This window comes from Dreissena polymorpha, chromosome 7 (genome assembly GCF_020536995.1).
Source record: "Dreissena polymorpha isolate Duluth1 chromosome 7, UMN_Dpol_1.0, whole genome shotgun sequence".
Taxonomy (NCBI): Eukaryota; Metazoa; Mollusca; class Bivalvia; order Myida; family Dreissenidae; genus Dreissena; species Dreissena polymorpha.
The window spans coordinates 96336741-96363775 of record NC_068361.1 but is presented as its reverse complement, the minus strand read 5'-3'; the positions used below and the strand labels follow the sequence as shown (position 1 = coordinate 96363775).

Below are 27035 nucleotides of genomic sequence, written 5' to 3'. Positions count from 1 at the left end.
ACAAATGAAAAATGAAAAAAAAATCATATAGTTAACTTTCAAAACGTATAGTATTTAAAGGACACAAAAATGTGTAAGTGATATCGGTTATATGGTAATATTAATCAATACATATCGAATAACAAATGCCTTTTTTTATATATATTTACATAACTTGACAAGTTCGTTTTTTTTTGACAGAACGAGTTTTAAGTAGCATTACAGATGATGTCTTTCTCAAGTCAAAATGTCGAGTGCGTGTGTTTAAAATGTCAAGAATATAATTAATTAGACATTTTCGCTCGATAACTTTTAAACGTATGTATTGACAGTCATAAACATTCAGATAAATACACATATCCCCACGCATTGCATGAAACATTATCGACTGTCAATCCTTAAACGTTTTGTATAAATGTACGCGTACCTTTCTATAAGTTAACGCTACAAATTGTCGTCTACTTAATTTATTTTCACAGAAAAACGATAATAGTATGCATATTTTCTGAATATGGGCACACTTACTGATTATATTGTACGTACAAATAAGTGTTGATTACTCTTGTAGTATTAACATAAACAAAAATGTTTAAATAAGCGGTAAAATAAAATTGTACGCATATCTTTGTCACAACTCTAGAAATTAACATACAAACTGATAACTGTGTTCAATTATAATTTATTATAATTTGTATCTAGTGGGCGTGTATATCATCGAGTAACAAGTTTTGAAAGTGTTCGAGACTAGAACAGCTATGACATTGCTTGGATATGGGCTCAATTTGATAATATTCATGTTGAACTCACGTTTGGCTGGCGGTAGTTCAAAGTTGTTTAAAGGTTAAAAAGAAGTACATTGTCTATTTGTTATAAATAAGCGGACCAGTACTTATAATAAAGTTGATGGAATTAACATATATTTTTCTTACCGACTTGTGTGGGTTAAACAATAAGTTAATCATTATTTAAAAAAGCGCGCGGTATTGTTGAGCTTATACACGCGAATCGAAAAGAGTAACCAAGAGTTTTAATAAATACGGTTTTTGTATATAAACTTGCTGTAAACATTAAATTATATTTAAATTGTGTTGAATTTTATTACGAACTTGTGATATAATGTCTCATTTCTATCAAACTAATCGGCACATGCTTCATAATGTCTCAGAATGGTTACCATCTGATCAGAAAGTAATAATCAAAATACTTCGCGTAATACTCCAAATGGTGTTCATATTTATTTGCCTTTTTGCGTAGTATGAAGACGATATTTGCAATAAACATAATGCAAACAATCATCTCAGTTCTCTGGTATTTTATTTAGAACATAGCATCTCAATAATAATTTCAAAGCAATTTGTCTGTTTTTGTATTCGATTCATGTTTATCCTAAGTTTGGCTCTTGGTTCTTGTTTCCATTTTGCGAAAGCGACTGTGAGTGCTATACATATTCATTATTTGTAAAAATCAATACAAGTTTCATAAAAACATTAAAACTATTAAAACAAATCATGGAAACAAATTCCAATTAGTATAGTGCATTTACATTTTGTTCGCAGCATTGGCCATTCAATATTCTAACTTCATTTTTGGTTAAAATACTTATACTTACGTTTGACAATCTTCCTTTTAGACTCTTTAAACATGCAATGAATTCACATATCAGGACATGCAATCGAAATTTTAAAGGTTATAAAGAACAATTCAACACATGTAATAGATTCAAAGAGAAATATCTATAAAACAAGGTATTTGGCGTATTAAATAATTATCATACAAACCATCGTTTCACAAATGGACTTGATAAGAATAACACGCCTTACCAAAACGCATCTGAGATACCATTGTACAAGGGAGATTGTTTAAAAATACTAATTCTTATATGTGCTTGTGACTTTATATAACCATCTTTTGGCTAATTTCAATTAATATACTTATTAAATAAGCTTTTTGCAATGTTTATCGCCTCGTGTAAAAGACTAATAGAATATAGACTGAATCTCATACGAGCGTGTAACTTTCTCTCCAATACAAATTCATATGAAATGGTGACATTATTGCTATCAGCGGCAAACACCATCGATGATGTGACAACCAGGAGTATATGTAACTTCATTCATATGTGTGTAACGTAAAATTAACTGTAATGTGTTTTAAAACAAACAGATGTTTTATTGATCTCTTTATACATAATATTCAGATGTAAATTATGGTTTATTTAAATAGTACTTGATTCTATGTTTATATATGTGAATGTATATTTGTTCATAGTGTATGTTTCAAAATAATTGAGAAGTGGAAATAAAGAGTATAGACAAAGACAAAAAGTTTATTTCGTAAATAAAGGCCACCGGCCCAAAATACAGCATATATTAGTAACAACATATTATTATTTTTGAGTTGTGATAACATCAAGTTTGAACATCAATTTTGTTCTACATCTTTCTTTTTCATTATTTCAGTTATAAAAAAGGCTATGCTTTGTAATTTACTTTCATCAGAAATTTGCATAAGATTGCAAAAAGTTAGGAAATTTTGTTCACCATTGTACCATGAAAAGATAAACATTTGCCTTTCTTGGTTGAATCTGGGACATTTAAAAAATACATGAAACTCATCTTCAATATATACATTATTAAAATAGACGGAACAATATGTACATATTCGGTGTTCTCTTGAAATTCCTAAATGCCGACCAGTTTCAATTGCTAATTTATGGCTTGAACAAGGGAATCTAGCAACTGACTATCGAACATAAAATGGTATGTCGATAAACAAATATTTTTCTGGGTTAAGCATAGATTTCAATTGTTTGTAAGCATCACATCTTGATGAATTTCCTATAGTTTCAATCCAGTTCTGTGAATTACAATCAATCTATCTTTGTTTAAATGACATTAAGAATAATTACACGTTTCCTATCTCTTGACTAATCTACACATTACCAAATCCATATCGGTGCAAAATATTTTTTACAGATGTCACCCAATTAGTTCTTCCGATTTCGTCATGTCGCTTTAACATAATATAACAATTTCTAGGATATCGATCATCTGTCATACTACTCAATTTACACCAATATTTAACGCATTTTACATGATGTTCTATACACAGAGGTAATCTACCACAGTCTCCTAGTACACTGCTATCATTTACAGATTTATTTACACCAAGAAAATATTTACAATACTCGATTTGTACTTTTTCGAGAATGTCTGAGAATTCTATTCCATAAATCTCTGAACAATATGTAAGTATAGGTTTTGCCATTGAATCAAACAATTAAAAATATTCAGTGTATGACAAATATCCAAAGTTTCTTTGGTATGATTTAATAGCAAAAATAGATTTTCGGGCTTGGGCTACAAGTTTTTCATTCGCTTTTCTCCATGATAATTTAGGTGTAAAAAGAAGACCCATGTATTTATATACAGATGTGACATTTACGGGATTACTTTTAAAGATCCAATGTTCGTATGATCTTAGCGGACCTCCGTTTCTAAAAACAATGATTTCCGTCTTTTGTTGGTTAATTATCATACCAGTATTTTCACAAAATTCCGATATAGAGTTTAATTGTGATATTAGCTCGATCGCAGTATCAGCGCAGCTCGCAACGTCATCGGCAAAAAGAATGCAAATTATAACGGAAATGTCTTCGGTGATAAAAATACCCCTATGAACTTTAGATTTTAGAAAGGTAGACAACTCGTTCATGTATAAATTAAAAATTATTGTACTGGCTACGTCCCTTTGTCTAGTACCGATGTTACAATTGAAGTTTTGCGTGACATTTTTATCATTTATCCGTACACATCCGCGTAGACTTGAATACATGGATTTTAATACTTGAAAAAGCTTCCCTCTAACACCATTTTTACACATAGTTGTAAATAGTTTATGAATAATCAACCTATCAAATGCTTTTTGAAAATCGACGTAAAGCACATAAAACCTACCACCAGGTTTGCACGTATATTTTTTAACCATGCTTTGAAGAGAAAATAAATTATCAATGGTTGAATATCCCTTGCGAAAACCGGCTTGTGATTCCGCTATTTTATTGTTTAAATCTGCCCATTTGCATAGTATGTTGTATAAATATTGGAGAATATAATATACATTACAATAATTAAAGATATACCTCTATCGTAGCGCCTGACTTATATACCAGCACAATTATACTATCCCGCCAAGTATTTGGAAAAAATCCTGTATTAAGAATCTTATTAAATAAATCGCGAAATAAAGGTGTTATCAGATGCATCGTACTTTTATAAAATTCCGCCCCAAGGTCATCGGTCCCTTGCGATTTTCCATCTTTGAGTTTTGAAATACTTTTTATTATTTCTTCGTTAGTGATTTCTGTGTTTAAAATTTGATCCTAATCCTCTTCAGTTTCGTTAACCTCTAGGTTTATATCATTTAGACTTGGTTGATCGTCTTTACAAAGAAGGTTTTTAAAATAATCGTACCATGCTAATGGTGCTATATTACAAGAAACTTTGTTGTTCGTCTTATTACTACCTTTTATTATTTTCCAGAACAACTCTGGTTTAGTACGCGATAAAACCAATTCGTTCCGTTTCGTCGTTTGATACGCTTGTTTTTTGGCAGAGCACATATTTTTAAACCCTCTACGGAGTGATATATTGTATTGAAAGTCCGATATATCATTACTTAACCGGAATCTTCTTAATGCTGCGTACTTCGTTTGTTTAGCCGAGTTACATTCTCTATCCCACCACGGTTGATTTACTGAAGTGGCCTTTTCATTAAGATTTGTTTTATAATTAACCTTCATATCGGATGCAGCGTATTTGAATAAATTTAATATTTTATCGATCGCTTCGTCAATATCCGTGCACGCGATTGATTCCAATATTTGCGAATGTTGAATGCTAAAACTGTTCAAATTCTCTCAGGAAATCTTGCTTGTGCGCGTCTTTCCATTTATACTTTTCTATTTTTGGATAGTCTCTCATACCGTTATTTAAGTAATATTGATTGACGAAGTTAGCACGAATAATTTTCTTTTTGCCTAAAACTATTTTAGAGCTTATAGGCATATGATCAGATTCGTCCCTCATATCCACGCTAAAATAAGTAATACGAGAAAATAGCTCAGTGGACACAACATGGTAATCAACTTACAAGCGCCATTATATGTAAGACATGTAAAGTTTCCTAAAAAATCATCGTTGCTACGCCCATTTAAAATATGCATACCTTGCGTACAACAAAGTTCAACGAGTGTTTTCCCAAAATTGTTATATCGTTCAGATTCTTTATTATTACGTGTGCGATCAAAAGGATCCGTGTTATAATCAAACTCTATGTTAAAAATGTTATCCACATAATCATCAGGTATATGATCTAATAATTTTTTTGTGCGTGCGTTTAAATCTCCTGCTAGGTATATACATGCATCAGCACAAAATACTCTAAAAGAAGAAACATTGGAGTCAATAATAGTGATACCATTTATCTCATTCATTCTTTCATAAATTGGTGAACCTTCTGGTGATACATAGGCTATATATAATATGATATCTTTTAAAGAGCTATAAATAGAACTTTTGATATACAGAACAATACAATCCTGATAGTTAATGGCATATTTGTGAAATAAAGCCATCTTTTAACAGCTCGTTTTTTACATACACGGCTACTCCACCACTATTACGATATGCATTAGTTACTTTAATTCTCTCAGAGTCAAAACATGTATAATTTGCTAATAAATCACACAATTCATTGTTTTTCTCACCCCATGTCTCTAATAGACCTATGATGTCAAATGAACATAAATAATTTACAAAGTCACAGTTATGTACAAGTTTCCTAAGACCACACACATTCCATGTTATAATGGTAATGTTTTCTGTTGGGCCTTGACCTCTATCCTATTCCACCCCGCCTGTTGCCCCAGCTTTGCTTTCGCCATCGGACCGATCCGCCTCACTGCCATCGCGGTAATCCCCTCTCACCACATTCCGCTGGGCTATTGTTCATGTGTGTATGTTGTCTTCCGCGGGTATTTCCAATTCTCATAATCTCCCCGGTCAAGTCGTCGTACTTGAACACCTCGCTATCAATAAAAAGCTTGTCAAACGCAGTGAAGCGTATTTCCTTGTTTTCGCGCTTGAACTAATCGCTTTCCCAGTTCACGCCTGTGTAGTTGAACTCGCTCAGTAAAATCCTCGCGCACGGAAAATTGTGAATGCCTGCCCGAAACTTGCTTGTTTTTTTTTAGTATGGTCTCACGGTCTTTGTAACGAAAAACCTTTGCGACAACATGGTTTTTTTCAGAATTTGTATTACCCACTCTGTGCGTTCTTTCGATTTCGACGTGCTCAAAATCGGGCAACCCAAGTGTGTCTTTGATGAAATGTCGTACCTTCTGTTCCGTATCCTCCCACTTCTCCCCTCTTGTACCCGATATCCCGAGAAAGCGCAGATTATTCCGTCGTGAATGACCCTCTAAACTGTCAATTTTCGAACAAAGGCTATGCATTTGCTTCTTCATTTCTTGATTTTCTTTTTTGAGCGATTCATTTTCTGATTTTAACATATTTACTGTGTTACTTATGTCATCAACTTTTGAGTTTATCGTAGATAAGTCCGATCGCACTTCGGCTTTCATTTCTCGGAGAAAACACATTACGTCATTGTCCTGGTAAGATCGGTTTGTGTTTAACTGAGCGTACCATGCACTCGCGGGCGTTGCAGTCGTCTCTATAGGCCTTGCTACTGTTTCAGCGAACGATAAAGTCCGTTGTTTTTGTGAACGTGGCGGTCCAGGATTCGTCTCCACATCCCCACCCAGTAACATCAACATAGACAGGAAAATAGCTAGACGCAAACAGACACTAATACTCCTTTTACTCACACACAATGAACACACGCTGCTTCTTGACTTTTTAGGCATCACAAATAATCCAATTCGTATCCTGTAAAGCACAGTATCGATAGCCATTTCGAAAATTATTGAGATTTTTCGAGAGCACAATTTTCACGTGCGGCCATTAGCAAGGGACACAACTCAATATGCATTATTAAATATTTGGCATTTATATTTATATCTTTCGATAGTATTAATGTAATTAAATATGTCTGATTATATCAAATTGTACTGAAGCTTACAGTTAGCTGTACTAAAATATATGTCAATTATGGCTCATGTATGCAACAATAGCATATGCATTATCCCTTGCTTGCTACTTATTCGAAACGAAAATATGGGCAGCCCAAAGGCTCTGGTCATCGTACACTATTTAATTAAACTGATATTATGAAACGGTGTATGTAGCTAAACAAACACACAAAACAAATTGTATTAAACTTACGACGTTTGGTATTAATTGACAAGCATTTCATAAATCTCATACAGACCACCTACGAAATAAAAAATATAGATGATCCAAACGTCATGTAATATGATATATGAAAGTAAAGCGGTTATTAAAAGTACATTCGCGAAAACTGACATAATAACTGTAATTCAATGGCTTACAATTCGCCAAATACAGCCATATTGTCGTAAATACATTTTGGAACAGGCACGATACATTCATTGAAAATATAATAATGGAAATTGATAAACGAAATTTAAATATAGTTTTGACAGTACAAATATAAACGTCAATTTAACACATACACACATGTAAGTCAACACAGTACATATGTATTACTAACCCTTACTAAAAATGATTTAGACATGTAACAACATACTTTGTGTAGAAACGTTTTATTTCCGGTGGATAGTAATTCAATTTTAGACATACACATAGCTTATTTAATAGTGCAGAACATAAAAAGAAGAAGTGAAACTCCAGAAGCTGCAGCAGTATTGCAGTTTTATCATACACACCTCTGCGGTACTTTATTTATGGCAAGGAACCAATTGCCAAAACGGTACAGTAAGGCACAAAACGAAACAACATATATACATAGTATAATAAAGCTGGGGTCACCGCCTTGGAACGGTCAATGCTAAGCATTGGGGGTTTAAACCAGTTAATAAGCACTCAACCTCACACTTGTCCCAGCAATATTCATGATACATATAAGTGTAAATAAAATTTAACCTCATAGCATTGCAACTCAAATTAAACAGTAATAAAAGGGAATTAAAACGCATTCAATTTAATTACTATTTTATTACTCAATGGTTGAAAGGAGACCAGAGCAACAGAGTTACAACTTTTTGAGGCACGATGAAATGAAATTACTAACACGCATCAACTACATCCCTTCTTTATACAAAACAGATTTCAGAATATAGCATCATATAGTTAATATTTCAGATCAGCATCGCGCACCTACAGGAAGAAGCAGCAATGTTGGGAGTAAAAGATCCTAATTACCTACTTGATTGTTTATGTGACTAATTCAAAATAAATAAAACGAAGCTTAAAAATAAATTGATCAAGAAACTACCATCAGAGAACAAATAATTATGAATAAAGTTGACCGATATAAACTTGAGTGCATGTACCTATCATGTAGATAAAACAGTGTCGGTTGTTCGTAGCGATGACGTATTTAGGAGGAAGACACGATGACGCCACCAGTAACAAAATTAAGCATTATTAAAGGGACTGTACTAAATAATCGAATTATCAACGAAATTAAATATTATTAAAGCGACTGTACTGTATACTAGACTTACTAATAAAACCAGCTATGCTTATCGAACAATATAGAAGCAAACATATAAAATTGTCATTACATTAATTATCCCAAATTTTAAGAGAAGAAAGATATAGTGAATCAAAAACTAACCAGCATGTGTTTTTAAGTACATCAGTATCATATCCCTTTGATAAAAAGGAGCTAATTAAATTAAAAAGCGTATTACTAGCAAACACAATTAAAGTTACAACAAGATATATGCGGAGTGATAAATATAACAGCTCAAATGTTATTATAGTTCATTATTTGATGTTATTAGTTCGATACATGTTTACATATGTTGTCTTTTTCTGTAATACAGTGGCGTATATTTTGATCTTAGTTTCGTATATAACTTACATTTAAGAATAAAATGAAACTCATCTTCGAGCTTATTGGAAACAATACACTTATGTTGAACTAATGGAATTGGTGTAGGTCTAGCCCATCTAAAAGTCTCAATATTTAATCAATGTGATGACATGCGTAACTTTGATAAACTTAATCGAAACTTTTCTACATGACATATATATAGGTACGGTTGAAATTGAAAAACAGCGACATGTTTATAAAAGTTTGCCCTAGTAGAAATGTGAAGTCTCTCAATTTGAAAATATATACGCATATATATTCGTTAAAATATATATTATTGGGTCATAAAACTAAAACATTGTGTGAATAATACGCACATTCGTTTTGAATTCTGTATGGAAAGTGGGCTTGCTTTCATATGAAACGCGGCAAGCGAAAATGGGTCTTATGCGTCGTGCGGCCAGAGTAGCCCCAGACCGTACTGCGCATGCGCGTAGCCTGTTCAAGAGCTACTTTGTCCACCATAAGGTCACGAAAAGTGTCGTGGTCTTGTAGCGGACTGGACAGATCCTGACCAGACTGATTGGATTCGTAGGCTGGTATGGAGCTTCGTTTGCCGCATATGACATAAGACTTAATGTTGCATGACGCGGAAAATATATTAAAATTGCATATCATTTTATTTCGGATTAATAATCGCGTGTTTGCGATTGCGCTTCTTAAGTTTGACCCTAGGAGATTTCTCGAGAGAGAGAGTATGGCCATTCGCTTCTAGTATGATACTCACTCTGCGATATTAATAAGAGCCGCTTATTTAAAGAATATTTAGTTGACACATTGTAACGTAGTTCGTTCACTTTACAACGCTCAGCGCATATTGCCGTTATGACGTTAATCGTATTAACTGAGCGTATGTAGTGTATAACATGGTGCATAGTTCATGTTGGTTGCATTCTAATATTGTATATTCATCCGTATAATAACGTGTGATGAAATGTATAACAAAGTCATAAATGAATTTAAGTCCAATTTAATTTCTGTTTCAACTTATATATGTACAATTAAGTTCTCCAAATATACAACACTTTTACATTCACGAATTCGTTCGAGTATGACTTATATAAGAAACAGTCTTATTCCGTTAATGACTGCATGACTGTACGTTCTTATTTTTTTCCATCCGACTCTCTCGCGCGCTGCCCAGCAAGTGACACGTAACACATATCTTAAATATTTCTGAGAGATTGCGCATGCAGATAACCAATAAAAAGGTTGCAAGTAGAAAGAAGTTTGCAAATAACCAGTGAAAAGGTGGTAACGGGAAATCACGAATACATACGATATTAACCGATGATTGACACTCTGGCTACAAAAACGTTATTTAGACCCAGACTGGTTTGAAAGTAATTACCTAAGTCAAGGGAATTTTGTCAAAATAACTATAATTGCGAATCGTCACGTTTTTATCTTTGTGAATATTGCAACAAAATTTAATAACTGCATTAATACATTAATTTCCTTTAATAATGATTTTTAAGAAATAATTATATATTTCTCTTTAACATGTTTTCATATGCTTTACTTGATAACATTTTGAAAACAAAAATCAGACTTATACTATACAATGTATTTGATTATAAGAAATACAATACTGGTTCATAAGTAAATAATTCAGCAATAAAAATCAACTCTTAAGTATAAATTTGATACACCAAGCAGATGGATCAATCATAATGCTCCTTTAAAAAAATCAACTCATAAGTGCATATTTGATACACCAAGCAGATGGATGACTTATAATGCTCCTGTTTTATTTGTACACCTCAACATGTACGTGACTTAATGTATTATGTTAGATGCTTGATAGTGGTAGATCATTGGATAGTTAATATAAAATAAACAACCTTTAAATGGCGACATTGCCTGGTTAAGGGGTAAACTAAAACGGTTAAATAAGTAATGAAATATGTCAGATTTACCTATTTATCTTAACAAAAAGACAGCAAGTATTTGTTGAAAGATCACTGAACTTAGCCAATGCAATCTTAGGCTGTATACATTCGAGTCTACTTTCTTGAGATGTCATTATCATTATATTCGCTCTTGACAAGAAAGTCATTCATTTAAGGAATGAAAGGGGCACCATTTAACAGTTTCTTTTGCGACACAAGTAAAACAATGATGAGAGTGATAATTGCCTCTTCCTAACATAACACGTATTTCTTTACTCACTTTATACGAGATTCTCAAAATAACGACATTTGTAAGAAGTTGACAGAAAGAAGAATGTAATAAAGGCAGTTGAAGTATGAGTAACTAAACGACTCTTTATTGCAAATACACACATTTTAATAAAGGACTCACATTTATCCACACACAGTACTGGTTTTGTATGTCCTTCATGGTATATTGTTATTGATGGTATATTATTATCGCCAAATAGTAGCTACATGATGTTAAGGGTAAATACAGTTCAACTCAGTAATAGTATTTCGAAATCATGTATTTAGTCCGAATAGTAGAATCACATTTCTGCTCCTCTGACAAGTAAACAAAAACATGTTTTTTCTTGACAAGATAACATCATTGTACATTCCCGAGTGTTGGATCAATAAAATAAGCGTAATAAGCATCAGAATATGATACTAGCATAGTTAGGCATTTCAATCCAACAAACTTCGATTATCACATCATTTCATAAACTAAACCAAATAATGAGTAAAAAGGTGGTATTAGCGGAGCTTAAATATTATATGAGGCATAAGTCCCGTGAATGTCGCAATGTACATTTGAGGCGACTAGATTCGTTTAAGTTAGTTAATTACCAGGCATGCCGCTGATGAAACATGTAGTTATATTGTTATATGTATTTAATAAATGTCCTTCCGAAAGCTACGGCAGGTCGCACGCATATGGCTCAATTGCGGCATTAAACAGCCTACCGCGCGAAGCACATACAATAACAGACGGAAACCAGAATTAATTATACCATAACATGCCGCATCCATTTAAAGTTTCAGCACATTGAAGAAAAACATCACACTTACTAAATGGAACATTTGCATGCATTTATACTATTTAGAAATAAATATAACAAATTAAATAAACATACCACGTGTGATCTAACCAGTATAACTTGTGTAAGGTTTGACATGTTTCGAATTAGTGTGGTCTCTGATCATGTGTTTGTTTAAATGTTCATTACTCGACTCCATTCTTTACATACCGTAACGTCACTACGTTTTACTTTGTAGCTGTCATCTGTAAACGGATGCGTAACCACACGTTCACACTTCTATATAGTCCGCGGAAGAATGCAATAATCATTTTCGCAGTTGTGTCGATACTTTTCACTCAAAATAAAAGCCCTTGCAGTTTTTCCAACTCAACAAAAAGGCAAGTTATTCGATAAAAAGAAAATCAAACTACTATATAGTCCGCGGAAGAATGCAATAATCATTTTCGCAGTTGTGTCGATACTTTTCCCTCAAAATAAAAGGCCATGCAGTTTTCCCAAGTCAACAGAAAGGCAAGTAATTCGAAAAAAAAATCTAACTAACAATTAAACATACGAAACCACTTTCCCGGCGTGGTTGCCTCCATCTTTAAAAAGGTGCCCTCCCATCATGCTCCGCGCATAAGCAAACAGATTTTTTTAGAAGCGACACAAAGACTGGAGTCAAAACTACGGAATCCTGATAGTGCCATCTATAATGTCGCCCTTCTTTCATCAAGGGCGACACACGACACACGAAGCGATACACGATATTTTGCGCGGCACGCGAAGCGACGCACTATATTGTGCGCGATACACGAAGCGACGCGCGATAATGTACCGCGAATTATCACCCTTGTGTAGGTAGCCCAAAAGGCGATATATCGTGGTAACTATCGCGGGTCGCTTCGTGTATCGCGCAAAATATCGTGCGTCGCTTCGCGTGTCTCGCAAAATATTGGGTGTCGCTTTGAGTATCGCGCAAAATATCGTGTCTCGCGTTCAAAGGGCGAGGCACGAAAGCCACGAAGCCACACATAAATATTTTGCGCGACACACGAAGCGAAACACGTCGCCCACATTATCCGAATCTCGTGTATCGCGGTCTAAGTTCAGACCGCGACACACGACATACGAAGCGATACTCGATATTTTGCGCGATACACGAGGCGACACGCGATATTTGTACTGTTTAAAAATCATTGTAATAATATCGCCTGTCGACACTCGCGTTTTTTAAACGGTGTTACAGTAATTTGTAGCCATGTATTATCAATATGGCTGCCCTCGACACACTTATAAAAGATTATTCTAGCATTAGTTAACCGAGTACACATTTACTAATTTTCATAATAATTTTGATATATATTGACAAGGATATATGTTAAAACTTTTCAGAAAATCGAACAATGGAGTAAAATTTCTTTCAAATTTAAGATAAATATATCATTATTATCTGTATCACATACAATAGGACTGCAGATTTGTAGATCACGTTGAACTTCAAGTAAGACATCAATATGAAACCAGAAGATTTATTTTCAGTACATGTGTAATCATCATGTATATGTTATCCAGATAATTGACGAGCAACATTAATGTCAAGTCTATTGATACATAGACAGTGTTTTTGTTGCTGGTAATATTTTACCTTTTTAATACGTTTTATAATGCTTTATCAAATATATTTTAACAAAAAGCACATAATGCACGTTGAACCGTAGAATCGAACAACTAATAATTTTAGTTTTTAAACTCTTACTTTGTTCAATAATGTACGCGGCTGTTCTTGTTAACTTCTTGTTATTGTAATTTGTCGTGCTAATTAAGATATGGTAATTGTATGTGTGTGTTTATGTGTGTGCATGCATGTGTGTGTATGTGTGCCTGCGTGAAAGTGTATGGGAAAATATAATCAACAAGAAATTAATATTCTTAAATACTTTCTGTAAATAAATAATTTTTCCTTGAGACCATTTCAATATTGAAAGAGAAATTCATAATATAAGAAAAGTCATTTAATAAACTTGCTTTTTATGACACTTCTATTACACGGTTACAGTACTCTTAAGTTCGTCAAAGTCGTTCTAATGAAGGCCTCATTGAAAATAAGATTGCCATTGTTAAACTGTTTGCATGACTTTGTATCAACTTGTTGTCTTAATGAGTTACCTTCGCAAAGTTAAGAGATTATTATGGTATATTGCGCTAAGGAACTCATTGTTAAATTCAAACTCGTTATTCCAAGCGATTTTCCTATCCTCAAATATACGTTTATATAAAATATGTATGTAATATTAAATATTTATTTATGGCCAGATGGCCTGTTCAAATATCGCTGTAATAATATCGCCTGTCGACTCTTACGGTTTTTAAACGGTGTTACAATGATTATTAACCATTTATGATCAATATGGCTTGATGACTTAAAAATATCCCCTTTTTGTCTCCCCTGATTGTTTGAAAACGCGAGAGTCGAGAGGCGATATTATTACAGCGATATTTGAACAGTACAAATATCGCGTATCGCTTCGTGTATTGCGCAAAATATCGAGTATCGCTTCGTGCGTCTGAAATTAGAGAGCGATGCACGAGATCCGGAAAATATGGGCGATATTTGAATAATAAAATATCGTGTATCGCTTCGTGTGTCGCGCAAAATATCGTATTTTGCCGCTTCGTGTTTCGTGTGTCGCCCTTTGAACGCGAGACATTTTTTGCGCGATACTCAAAGCGACAAACGATATTTTGTGCGATACACGAAGCGACACACGATATTTTGAGCGATACACGAAGCGACATGCGATATTTGCCACGATATATCGCCTTTTGGGCTACCTACATAAGGGCAGTATTTCGTGGTACATTCTCGCAAGTCGCGTCGTGTATCGCGCAAAATATCGTATGTCACTTCGTGTGTCGCGCAAAATATCGTGTATCACTTCGTGTGTCGTGTGTCGCCCTTGATGAAAGAAGGGCGAGATAAGTGACATTATCCGGATTCCGTAGATCAGTGACATCGCGGTAGATTATTTTTTATCGAGAAGTCGATACTTATTTATTCCAGGAGGGCAATATCTTATATACAACTGTTATTGCAATTATACTTAGTAAAGACATTCTCATGTATTGAATACTTGAACGTTAACCCATTTATTTACATTTGTAGAAAGATTCGAGTCTAATTATATTCAGTCGCTTATTGCAATCGTGAACATAGTAACTAGTTATTGCTTTTGCACAGATGGATGTGATAACGTCAGTCGCAAAACTCAATTGTACATTGATACATAACATACCTTTTATTTAAATGTGAAGATAATTATTAATGCGATGTCAACAATAGCAACTACATTTATAATATTACTGTTCACATTTCCATTAGTTTAAGGGTATTTTCGAAATCTGTATTATCCGTTCTATTGCAGCTTGTCATTTGAAAAAAGCAGAAGCATTTTGAAAATACTTTTGCAACACAAAACATAATCGGAGATAAAAACTTATCGTTTTGGATGATGCATGCATTTGCATAAAAAATCTAGAATATTAAGACGTAAGATTAGATTTACTGTTTTGCAATGACTTAACATTCAAAGCGGGAATGCATCACAAATATGTCAGTTCATTTCCAAAAAACTTTTAATACAATAAAATGTTATTTATTTATGTGAGTATGAGGGAGCATTATATTTTAACGCCACCTTTCTTTTCGTTATACTTAATATGTGTCGGAGAAGAGTGTGAGCTCCTACATTATTATAAAGGGGATTCCCAATCATTCTGGTCTAAGACAAATACACGCTAAATTTGTTTTCTTGTTTTTTCTTTCCATTGCTTCTAAACGTCTATTGTTTTTATTTTTATATATTTTCTCAATCAAAACTACATGTCGATGTACCATATGTATGTGCAGATATATGACATGACGTAACATGCCTCACCATTAACCTGTTATATATTTCTTTGTCGTGTGTTACACGTGGAATGATGGGCATATTGCCTCTTTTCCTGCATAAAGCATCTATGATATTTATATATTTTTTTCCGTTCAATATATTGTATTGTCCTCGTCAATAGGTGTGTGGAGGTCGAATGCATCCCCCTCCACACCGTACATCATCAGTATATATATAATATATCATATTTCAGGGTGTACAATATTGGATTGTGAACAAGTGCTAATAACTGCATAATAAAAAATACAATCATACTTGCATAAATAGCAATGCATGTATACGAATTAAAATAATGAATATACGGCTCAATTAAACAAGCCACAATGCACAATTTACAGTAATGCAAAGTAGACCAGTGCTCAGAGTTTCATAAATATAGTATTATAATTATTGCATATATAGTTTTATTCTACACGATACATACATTACACTTATCAATTAAAGAATAAAGTAGGCGAGTTCAATTTGTTAACGATACAGACTTTACAAAATGCCCCATTCTTTATTTTAGGTCATTGGATTAGAATCTATATTGCAGAATACATTTGCATCCTTTAACATATAATACTGGATTGAAAAGTATGATTTTGCTGCGATCACGGTTGGTAGTTTTTGATTCATTTAACAAGAATGATAAATTGTTTAGTGATAAAAAATGTTTGATATAGAGGAACACTTGTGTTTTATATCCTTGCATAAACGAAGGTGCATTTATAAAGTTAGAAAATACCTCAAAACCTTACAATAGTTCTTCGATACAAGTTTTAACATATTTACATTCCCAAAAAAGTGCTCGATTGTTTCCGGCATATTATGACAGAAAATGTATTGTGCTGATGCTTTATAGTTGATTTGATACGTGTCATTTGTTTTAACAATGTTATACATGGGCTGATACCTATTTTGTATTTTAAAATAGATATCTATTGTAGGGGAACGATCTGCTTAACCATGTCGAGATTTTTTTAATCTGCAATCGTATTTAGAGCAGGTGTTTCATCGAACAAACTATATTTCTTTAAATTATTTAGTAATAACATTAGCAATACCTATATTGCAAGTGGTTTGGATAGAAATGATATTTGTTACACTGAATCTTCAGGCATACAATTCAAACCCCTCGTGGTTTTAATAAAATCACATATAAACTGTATACCATTTTCAGACTATGTTTCGAAGAAAACACTTTAATTATCGATCGTTATATCTGGATATAAAATACTGGGGTTTGTAATATGTTCTTTATCTTTATATTAAATGATTCAGCTTTGCGGAAATCCACAAACGATTTAAAAGTGTCCTATCAAAAAGCATTGTCTGTTTTATTTATTAGGTTTTCCGGGTAGTGAACACCACAATTGAAAAGTTTTTGGTACTCTATTGTCATCTTTACAATATTTCTCCATTTACCATTTCCCTTGATAAACCTTCGTATACATGGACATTTGAGAGCAATTATAAAAAAAAAGATGTCGATAATGTTAAGGCCCCCTTCAGAATATTCTTTAATACACATTTAACTAACAAAACGAAAATGAAACTATCGTTTTGCAAGTAATTCAAAGGAAAAGGTACATTATTACCACCGCTTCAAAAAACGGAAATTGTATAAAAATGATCTCCAACCATCGGCCCGTCCTTCTGACGCTGTATGTTCTTTTGTTTTCATAAGGCTGAACATGAAGATGTGTCTTCCGTTTCCGGGTACAATCCTTTTAGAAAGTTCATTCACCATTTCCAATACGGAAACAGGCAATTCCATTCGTTTAAATATAAAACACAAAGACTAAATTATCTGTAATTTTTACAATCTTAATAAAGCCATCGACTCCTTTACGCTTGCGTTTGAATCAAGTGGCGGTTTCATTTTCATGGAACGCTATTCCATTTACGTTCCCGCTAAACTATGCCGTCATTTCGAATGAAAAACAGCGCCGTTGAGATTTGCGCCATATATAACGACGTTTATATTTTACTTAATTTAAAACCCAGTGTAATCATCGGAGATCGAACAAACAGGTCACCTGTATTATTCAAGCCAAAGGCAGTACACGCGAAATGTAAGAAGTTGTAATTTTATTGCTGCATTAAATCACAATTTTGTTTGAAGAAAAAATGCGTTTCAAAAGACAACCTACACGCCGGGTATGCGGATACTTTGATAGCGGATGGCACTCTGATAACAGTGGACAATAAAAGCCACGCGCGCGAGGCAAGTCAGTCTTTATGACCATATATTTGCCAGTTTTTGAGTCACTCAACCGCCGGATATACGCATAGTACACGAACTTAAACCATTTTAAACTACGTTCTTTGCAGCGAAATGGTTGATATAGCGCAATGTACTATTAATAAAAGCCTTATATTGATAACACAGTATTGCTTTCAAGATATACAATAACATGAATTTAAGGGAAATAATCAAATGAAAACCAATGAATACCAATTGTCTTGTATTGTGAGACAAAACTACCGATATAGTATAATGTCCATGAGAAGAGAAATCGTTTAATTATCTAGCCACACATGTGTGACGTACGCAAGTCAGAGCAGGTTACCGACATGTGCCAGTTTGCTTAAATTAAAACTGTGTGACTTTAATTTTCTATCGGACAGTATCGTGGTTTAATGTTGCATTTGCAGAACGCAATGGGATTTGTAAAGACCCGCGTCATGCGAAAATGGGCCGTTTGCAATATGCTGCCAGCGTAGCTTCATCCCAGCCTATGCATTCGCGCAGTCTTGTCAGGATATGCATAATGAAAGGCTACCTAGCGTGCTCAAATAGCGGAAAGCGTAGACCTAGACCTTGACCAGACTGCGCAAGTGCACAGGCTGGGCTTGAGCTACGCTGGCCGCATATGCCAAAGCTGGCCGCATATGCCATAAGGCCAATTTTCGCATGAAACGGGTGGAATAGTGTTATTTGAATGTGTGGAAAGAAAACTGCGTCTTAATAAAAAATCAACATACGATAATTATGTTTCGATGACGAAGAAAAACTTTCATTATAAACCATGTGACGACACATATGACGTGGTCTCACGTAGTAAAATTTGTATCTACGAACACTATTATGTGGTTTAATGTAAGTCTACTTCCTAACAAACATTTCACGCGGTGGGTATGCGACTATAAAGTGAAAAAAAACACAACAATAATGAAGCCTTTATTTTTTATCTTATAACTTTGAAACGTCAAATTTCTTCCTTTATTTTAAAGCCAGGATATATGCCGAATATCTGTTTAAAGATGTTTTTTTGTTAATTTTGTGGCTTCGCATTAGTATCGTCTTGATGAGGCGGTTCTAATGAGCACCAACAAGAAAAAAGGTGTATTTCCTCTTCACGACCACTTCACTCCCGTTACCTAGAGCCTTGCTATAAATTAAATGAAACACGATCATGTTGATCCTCATGATCCGTTGTATTTTTTCATTTCTCTGAATCTCAAGATACCACTAACAACACGTTCCTTATTTAGACAATTATTTCCGGTCGTCACTTGAAATATATTTTTTTCAGAAATAAGCATTTAAATCTTATTTAATAATTGCAATTATAATATTAATAGTTTAAGTTAATTGTAATGTGATTTTTGAAAACGAATATCGCAATTGGTTATTTTTCACATGTGTTTGTAATTAAATTATGCATTGATTTCCAATGTGTCGAGATTGACTATGCAAATTGATTCGTACTTCAAAATGTTTGGTTAGAATACCCATAAATGCATTTTAGGTAACGATGAAACTCGGTTATCAGAGCCCAATTTGTTGAAAGTCCCCGTTATCCGTAGTGCCCTGTATCGAGAATCAAAGTGTCTGCAACTTCATCAATACCACCCATTGAAAACATGGTCTTTCTTCGTTTATGTTTTATTGAATACTATCAAAATTTCAGTGTTTTAAGCAGAGTGATTACTCCAAATGCTGGAACAGTTAACAATTTCTTGCAATATTTCTTAGTACTTAAATTTTGTTAAAATGTTAACTGTTCATAGAGTTCATGCTGTTTTCAGACGGAATTTTCTATTTTTGGGGCAAAAATCTACCATTCTTCCGTGTTTTTTTTATATTTCCCAATACAAAAGGATACACCATTTATCAACTCGACCATGTGCCTTGTTTAAAGATTAACCTTAAGAATATAACCTTAAAAAAAACTGAGGACCCTCGCGCGAGACGTTTGTTTTTCTCTGTTATCGAAGTGCCATCGGTTATCGAAGTATCCGCATTACCAGCGTTACCTTTGAACTTCATAAATCTAAGCAGTGTGTTTAATATGTTAAGTGGCAACTCACTACAACGAACATTTCTCAATTCGGAAGAAATGGTTTATATTTCAACAGTTTTGTTTTGTCCGAAGAGCACTCTATGAAATGCATCGAGGATGTTATTTATACTGAAATAAAGAACATCGAAAGGTCAACGTTTTCATAGACAGCCACCCATAAAATAAATGTCGTACTTTTTGCGATCTTAAACAACTTACTGGCTAAGTGTGTTCTTTCTGTTCATGCCCTGTACTAAATCGCGGATGTGTCTAGGGTATTAAATCAATAGTTCAATTACATACTGCTTTTTGCATGTGACGATCAATAAACACAGTTGTCAGTTTGTTTTTTAATCGTTAATATTTAAAAATCGTTATGTAATTATGAAAAAACAACACGCTGAATCGCTGGTACAATGCAAATCTAAATAAAATATTATATATATTTGTGTTATTTTGAATTTGCTTCGTTGAACATGTCCGCTTAGATATATGTTTTGACACGTGAAGAGTTGAATCAACTTAACCGTCAATGTAAGAGCCCACTGGTGTTTTATTTGCGATTATAGTTTTGATAGTTTATTTCAACATACATAAGGCTTAAAGGCCATGAGTACACATATATAACAATACAATTTATTCGCAGATTGTCAATGACATACATACTTTTTAACAAAACCTAGGTCAAAATATTAATACAACAAATGTGTATACACTTTATCGTTATATATATATTTTATATAAAGTAGATAAATAAATGACAAACATGGAGAGAAACTATTGATAATATAAGTCAGCTCTCAATTTAAAAGCTTTAAAAACAAAAAACGATAGATTTCTTACCCTTTTTCTATTGTCAGTCTGTAGATGTCAATAAAATTGATCACGTTTATGTTCTTCCAATAATATTTATGTATATTCTTCTTATTTAAATCAATATACATTATATATTTGTGACCTGGGAATGCAATATCATATCAAATATGTATTTTTTCAGAGTTTTTCATTGGCGTGTTGAAGAAACACTTAGAGACGTACGAGCCTTCAGATAGGAATGACAAGCTTGTGCAGGCTGTAATGAAGAACGAAGTCGAAAATGTCTACGCGATCATCCAGCAGGCTTACAAGGATTTCAGCGTAAGGCTCATCTCAACATTTACGCAGACATTCGTGTCAATGTCAACGCTCAATTTGTTTTAATATATAATTACCAGAGATCGCCGCACCATCGTTCTACTTTTAATTGAAAAAATAACGAGGTCCAGAGTCTGAATATTATCACCTAGGGAATGTAAGGGACGTTTGTCACGCTACTAGTATTTAGTACTTCAAACTACACACCGAACTTTAAATGCATTAGTGTTGCGCTTGTCCCATTGAATTGATTTTGATTTTGAAATCTCTGCACTGTTAAGATTCTCTACTTGCAAGGTTTCATGTAAATGGCATATTAACGTTCACTACGGTATTACATTTACAAAACAATGTATCAGTTTAATGTATTTACTGGTTGAAAGACACGTATTCTCATTTTTGCGTTATACAAAGTTATACAAAGTTGTCCCGAGGTCACTGAAAGCGGGCGGTGGAAAATCAAAAGATGTAGTTACCTCGTTCTGAAGGAAATGTACATGAAATACCGCGTTACCCCATGCACACTTTCAATACGGGTGTTATGAAATGGTCACTCAAGTTTAGTGTTTTTAGTAACGTGAGTGCGTATCCCACGAGCGGAGTTAATCGAAATAAGTGACATCGAATATATTTGTGTCTTATTATTTTATCAATTTAACATTTTTATTCGATACACATTTATCTGATTGAAAATGGAATGTAAATGTTTTTTATTTAATCTATTTTGGAGAAAATGCCGTTGGTGTCCTCCTTATAGGTCATAATATCGATAGGGTTTGTGTGTTCGCTTGTATAACTGTGTCGATTTTGATAGTAAACATGTAGGTAATGTTGCATGTGTAAGACATAGCTACCTACAGTTGAGACTCAATAGTATATACATAATAACTTATGACCTTTGCCCACTTGACACGGTATATAAGATACACATTTTTAAAAGCTTTAAAATAATTTATTTTACTTTTATTGATGATACACAAAATAAACTTTAGTTATGTGTGTGTTCTAAAAATATAATGTTGAATATGGAATGTATTAGTATATATGTGTACCATTATTGTAACATGTTTGATAGAGGGTTGGTCAATACACATACGTCAATGAATACAAACTGCCCAAGGCAATCGCTGATTCACAAGACAATGCGAATACAGAACGTTATTTGGATCCACATCACGACCTTTTCGTCTTAGTGGAAAACTCTACGTTTATGAAACTCGGTGGAGAAATTGAGTTTCGAGCTAATCTGGAAAAACGAATTTCGTCCGAAATGATCGGATCTAGGATGCAAGGTAGGAAGCTATTCTATATCTTCGGTTATGTTTAAAATGTTAACATAATTATGTTTGAACATCTTTAGTAAGGAAACGGGGTTATAATTACACGTTTCAGACAATTTATAACCGTTTCCAAGCACCCGATAATCTTTTTGTATATGATATTTTGAACACTTTACATGTTATAAGAGTGATCATTATTTTGAAATAATTATATTAAGAACATACAGGTTGAAACATTTTATACATCAGTGGCATTGTCATTTACACACATCGGTGTAAGTCCCTTTTCTTAAAGGGACTGTCAACCACGAATGACAAAACAAGAAAAGTTCTTAAAGTCACTATCACGCTCACCAATACATACGGCTACTGTATTATGCTATATAAAAACATTCGACAACAAGTAGTACCATACGGTGGTTAATTACAATAGGAAGACCCTAAAAACAAGTAACATTGATGTAAAAACGTTATATTACAAGCATTCGACAAGTTTTAAGCATCTAAATATCTAAATATCGTTCCACGATGTAATCTACTTTCGCTTTCGAGTCAGGATCGGATTCATTCGGATTGCGTTCATTTGCATAATTTAAACAAGCCATTTTCGCATTCGCTAAGTTCCAGTTACCCAGAATTCATTTCGATTTCATAGAATGATTATTCATGAGAGCTGCGTCATGCTTCCGACGCTAACCGTATCCAGTCTCGTGTTCGCCCGTAAATGTTCGAATATTTCACGGAAGATATACATGGAATTATTTGTGGCCACAAAAAAATAAAAACGAGCATTTTGTATCTCGTTAAATCAATTCTACCAAACAACATCTAACGTAGAAATTTTGCGTTTTGCTAAAAGGAACATTGATTTTTTATGGGTTAGCTTTATTTAACGAAATATTCGATATTTTTGAGCGTGATTGTTACTTTAAATACCGTATTTTTTACAATTATTAGTTTATATTGATTAAAATATCACGACTGGTATATTACATCACTCGAAAAAAGTTCATATTTACAGTATATTCGGTGATAACATTTCGCGATGTGAAATCGGAAGTACATCGCGAAAAAATGTGACATAACGATATACACACTATAAATAACGCAAGTAGATTGATAATTTTATATATAAAATATATACAATTCACTACGCATGCACAATTTGCATTTCTGGGTTATCCACGTGACGATGATGATCAATCTACTTGCGTTATATATAGTTAACTGGTAGTTACCTGGTAGACATACCCAGTAAAAATAAAAAAATAAAAACATAAAGTAAAAATAAAAACTTTTTTCGAGTAATGTAATATACCAGTCGTGATATTTTAATCAATATAAACTAATAATTGTAAAAAATACGGTATTTTAGAACGTTTCGTTTTTCGTCATTCGTGGTTAACAGTCCCTTAACATTTGGAAACGCATAACTTCCCTCTTGTTGTTGGCCTGTTCGCAAGGGCAATTACAATATGATCCTTCATTTTGGTTCCCAATCGATGGAAATACATCATGTCATTAGTATTAAGCAACACTGATTGATGCCTATATATAACAAAAAGGATTAGTTGTATGCAACATAGGATTGTCCTCTACATATTTGAATCATGCCCACCGAAATTTATAATTTATGTCTCTATGCGCTGATCTACAAACTTCCTTCCTATTAAATGTGGGAATATGGAAATAAACCTTTAAAGGTAAACTTACTATCTTTTATACTGGGTACGTACGCTCAAACAGGATATGGACCTTCCGGTAGGAAAATATGTCAATTAGCTAATCGTGAATTTTCAAGTTTAAACATATTATAACCTGTCGTATCTACAACTAAAACACTTCTTCAACACACTTCAGTTTAAACACGACTTATCCTTTACATCAGTCAGTTGTTACATAAATTTGGTAACATAATACAATCTATATCAACAATAATTATTTCGATTTTATTTTAATTCTTAAAGAGGGTAGCTAAGACGCAGAATAATGAATTAGCGGCCGTTTAATAATGTAAGGATTTGATATATAACAAATCTAGGTGAACATGAAACTTATAAGTACGTCATTAAAGCTCACTGGGCCAGCGCCTTAAATCTCCAGACCAATAATGCGCATCGAGCTCGTTTGTTATATCCATAACACTCAAAGAAATGTCACAAATACTAAAAAAACTTATATCAAGCATTGTCAGTTTTGTGTGTGCAGTGAATCAGTCGATTTCCTTGCAAATTTATCCATTCAAACCTAAAGCAATACTAAATAAGAAGACCACTTTAAAATAAGCCTGTGCATTCAATTAAAACGCTGACAAATAGAAATACTGTTGTCGAGACGGAACCATTAAAGAAGTAAACACATAGCACGGTTTGCTTGCCATGTTAGAACTTCAATTTTACGCGGTGTTACTGTCGTTTTCTTAAATACATCGTAAACATACACGCGCATTTGAGATGTTTGTATTGGTTTAAGATGGTTATTATCATTGCTGAAGGAAAATATCATTTCAGTAAACATTCGCGAATGATTTTTTCTTAATTTAGTTTGTTCCGCCGATATGCTTACTGCGCTTTCTGTGTTTGAATAGATGGCCATATAGTTTGTAGACTAAGGATAAAGCGACAATTGTTTTGTTGTTGCATTTTTTGTTTTTATGGCTCAGTATAAGGTTAAATATGACCACTACAATCACACATTTTATAGTAATTTCATAGGTATTACATCATCAACTCTCTGTAATAATTTATTAAATGCAAATATGTAATTATAGGTGATTTACTTGACGGATGGTATTTTTAGGTTTGAGATAAGTACATTTAAAATACATACCTGATTATGCATACAGTATGATGGATTTTAGAATGTAGGAACAATTGCGGTTTTTGTAAATTGTGATCTTATAAATGTGTAGCAGGGTTTGGTATAAAGAGAACTTATACTGCCTTGCTATATGAACTAGCTAATATAGCGACTCGGTAGAGTGTATGCCTGATTTTTGGAACCGGGAGGTCCCGGGTCCAATGCCCATGGTGGTCAAAGATTTTTCTGGCTGGGTAACATTTGCGCCCGACGTAAACAAAACCCCCATTGTGTCAGACGTCCCAAAGATGTCGTGGCATAAGGGACTTCGTGGACGAATTTCACTATAGGAAAGGTTGTGTGTAGCAGAGTTCGGTATAAGGAGAACTTATACTACCTTGCTATATGAGTAAGCTTATATAGAGACGCGGTAGAGTGTCTGCTTGATTTAAAACCGGGATGTCCCGGGTTCAATCCGCATTGTGGTCGGGGATTTTTTCTGGCTGAGTTACAAATGTAAAATAAAAGCTGATACATCCAATAGAAATGATTGATTGATCAAAATAAGGATATTTATTCACGCAGAACATACAGTCATAGGTTGAAGGAATGAGACTCGAATGAGTACCTTTGTTTGCAGACACTTAAATAATGAAAACAAACTCGCCTAATGGCGACCACTGTTTTCCACGAACCTGAATCATTTTTGAATAAAGCAGCGATATTACAACATGCGATATAAAACAAATTTTCTTAGCACGTTTTACAATTATAAAAATGCGCCTTCTTGAGTGTCTAAAGCTTTCACTTTAGCCAATACGACTATTTTCAACATCATGTATACAACTTATTCCTTACATGATCGATCACAGTATATTAACCTGATATTGAAACGAGAATCCTTTTATTCAAAACTACTCGGACTAATGCGTCAGTTATAAGCTCGTATGATGATCAGCTCAATGCACGACAGTTCGAACGTTCGGTTAAGCTCGCGCTTTTCCTATAAACATGTACTACCATAACAGTTAAGTAATTAGCTCCCTCCATAGGATTCAATAGTATAAGATAAACACAAATACTTAAATGTACAAATGTTCAAATACATCTTACATGTAAGCGTACATTATTTATTATTATCGGAGATCGGGGATCGAACAGTTCGGATGATCGTGTCTATATTTAATCGCTACGTCAGGCCAGGGTTGATCAGTGAGATTCAATTCTTTTGCCATTCTCCCCTTTCCTCGCATTCAATAAGAACAGTAAGTCGATAACTGACATACGTATTTTCATTTTATACTGGTTAACACTTTTGGTCATGAAAGGTTGTCCGTGAAAAGTATGAGCAGGTAAATCAAACGCAGGAATATTACTGAAATACTTTTAAAACGGCTAAAATTCATAAAATAAACTGCAAACATTCGGAATGGACGTTGCGCTTACGAATACAACACGCATGGGTATTTTTTGTATTATTATTGTTTTCTTGTTGTTGTTTTTTTAATTATTTGGATCAAAAAATATTTGAATACACTTAAGTTTCTCTGTTTCATATGATCCGGCAAACATTTGTTAGTAACCCGGGTATGTATTTTGTCCATCCGTCTGTCTGTTCAAACGTCAATACACA

The 27035-nt window shown here is 33.7% G+C and overlaps 1 protein-coding gene across 1 annotated transcript in view; it reads left to right on the top strand.

Moving 5' to 3' along the window:
• LOC127839117 (transient receptor potential cation channel subfamily M member 2-like) overlaps window positions 1-27035 on the top strand; it is a 203909-nt gene that overhangs the window by 111560 nt on the left and 65314 nt on the right. The gene's annotated exons all lie outside the window — the stretch shown is intronic.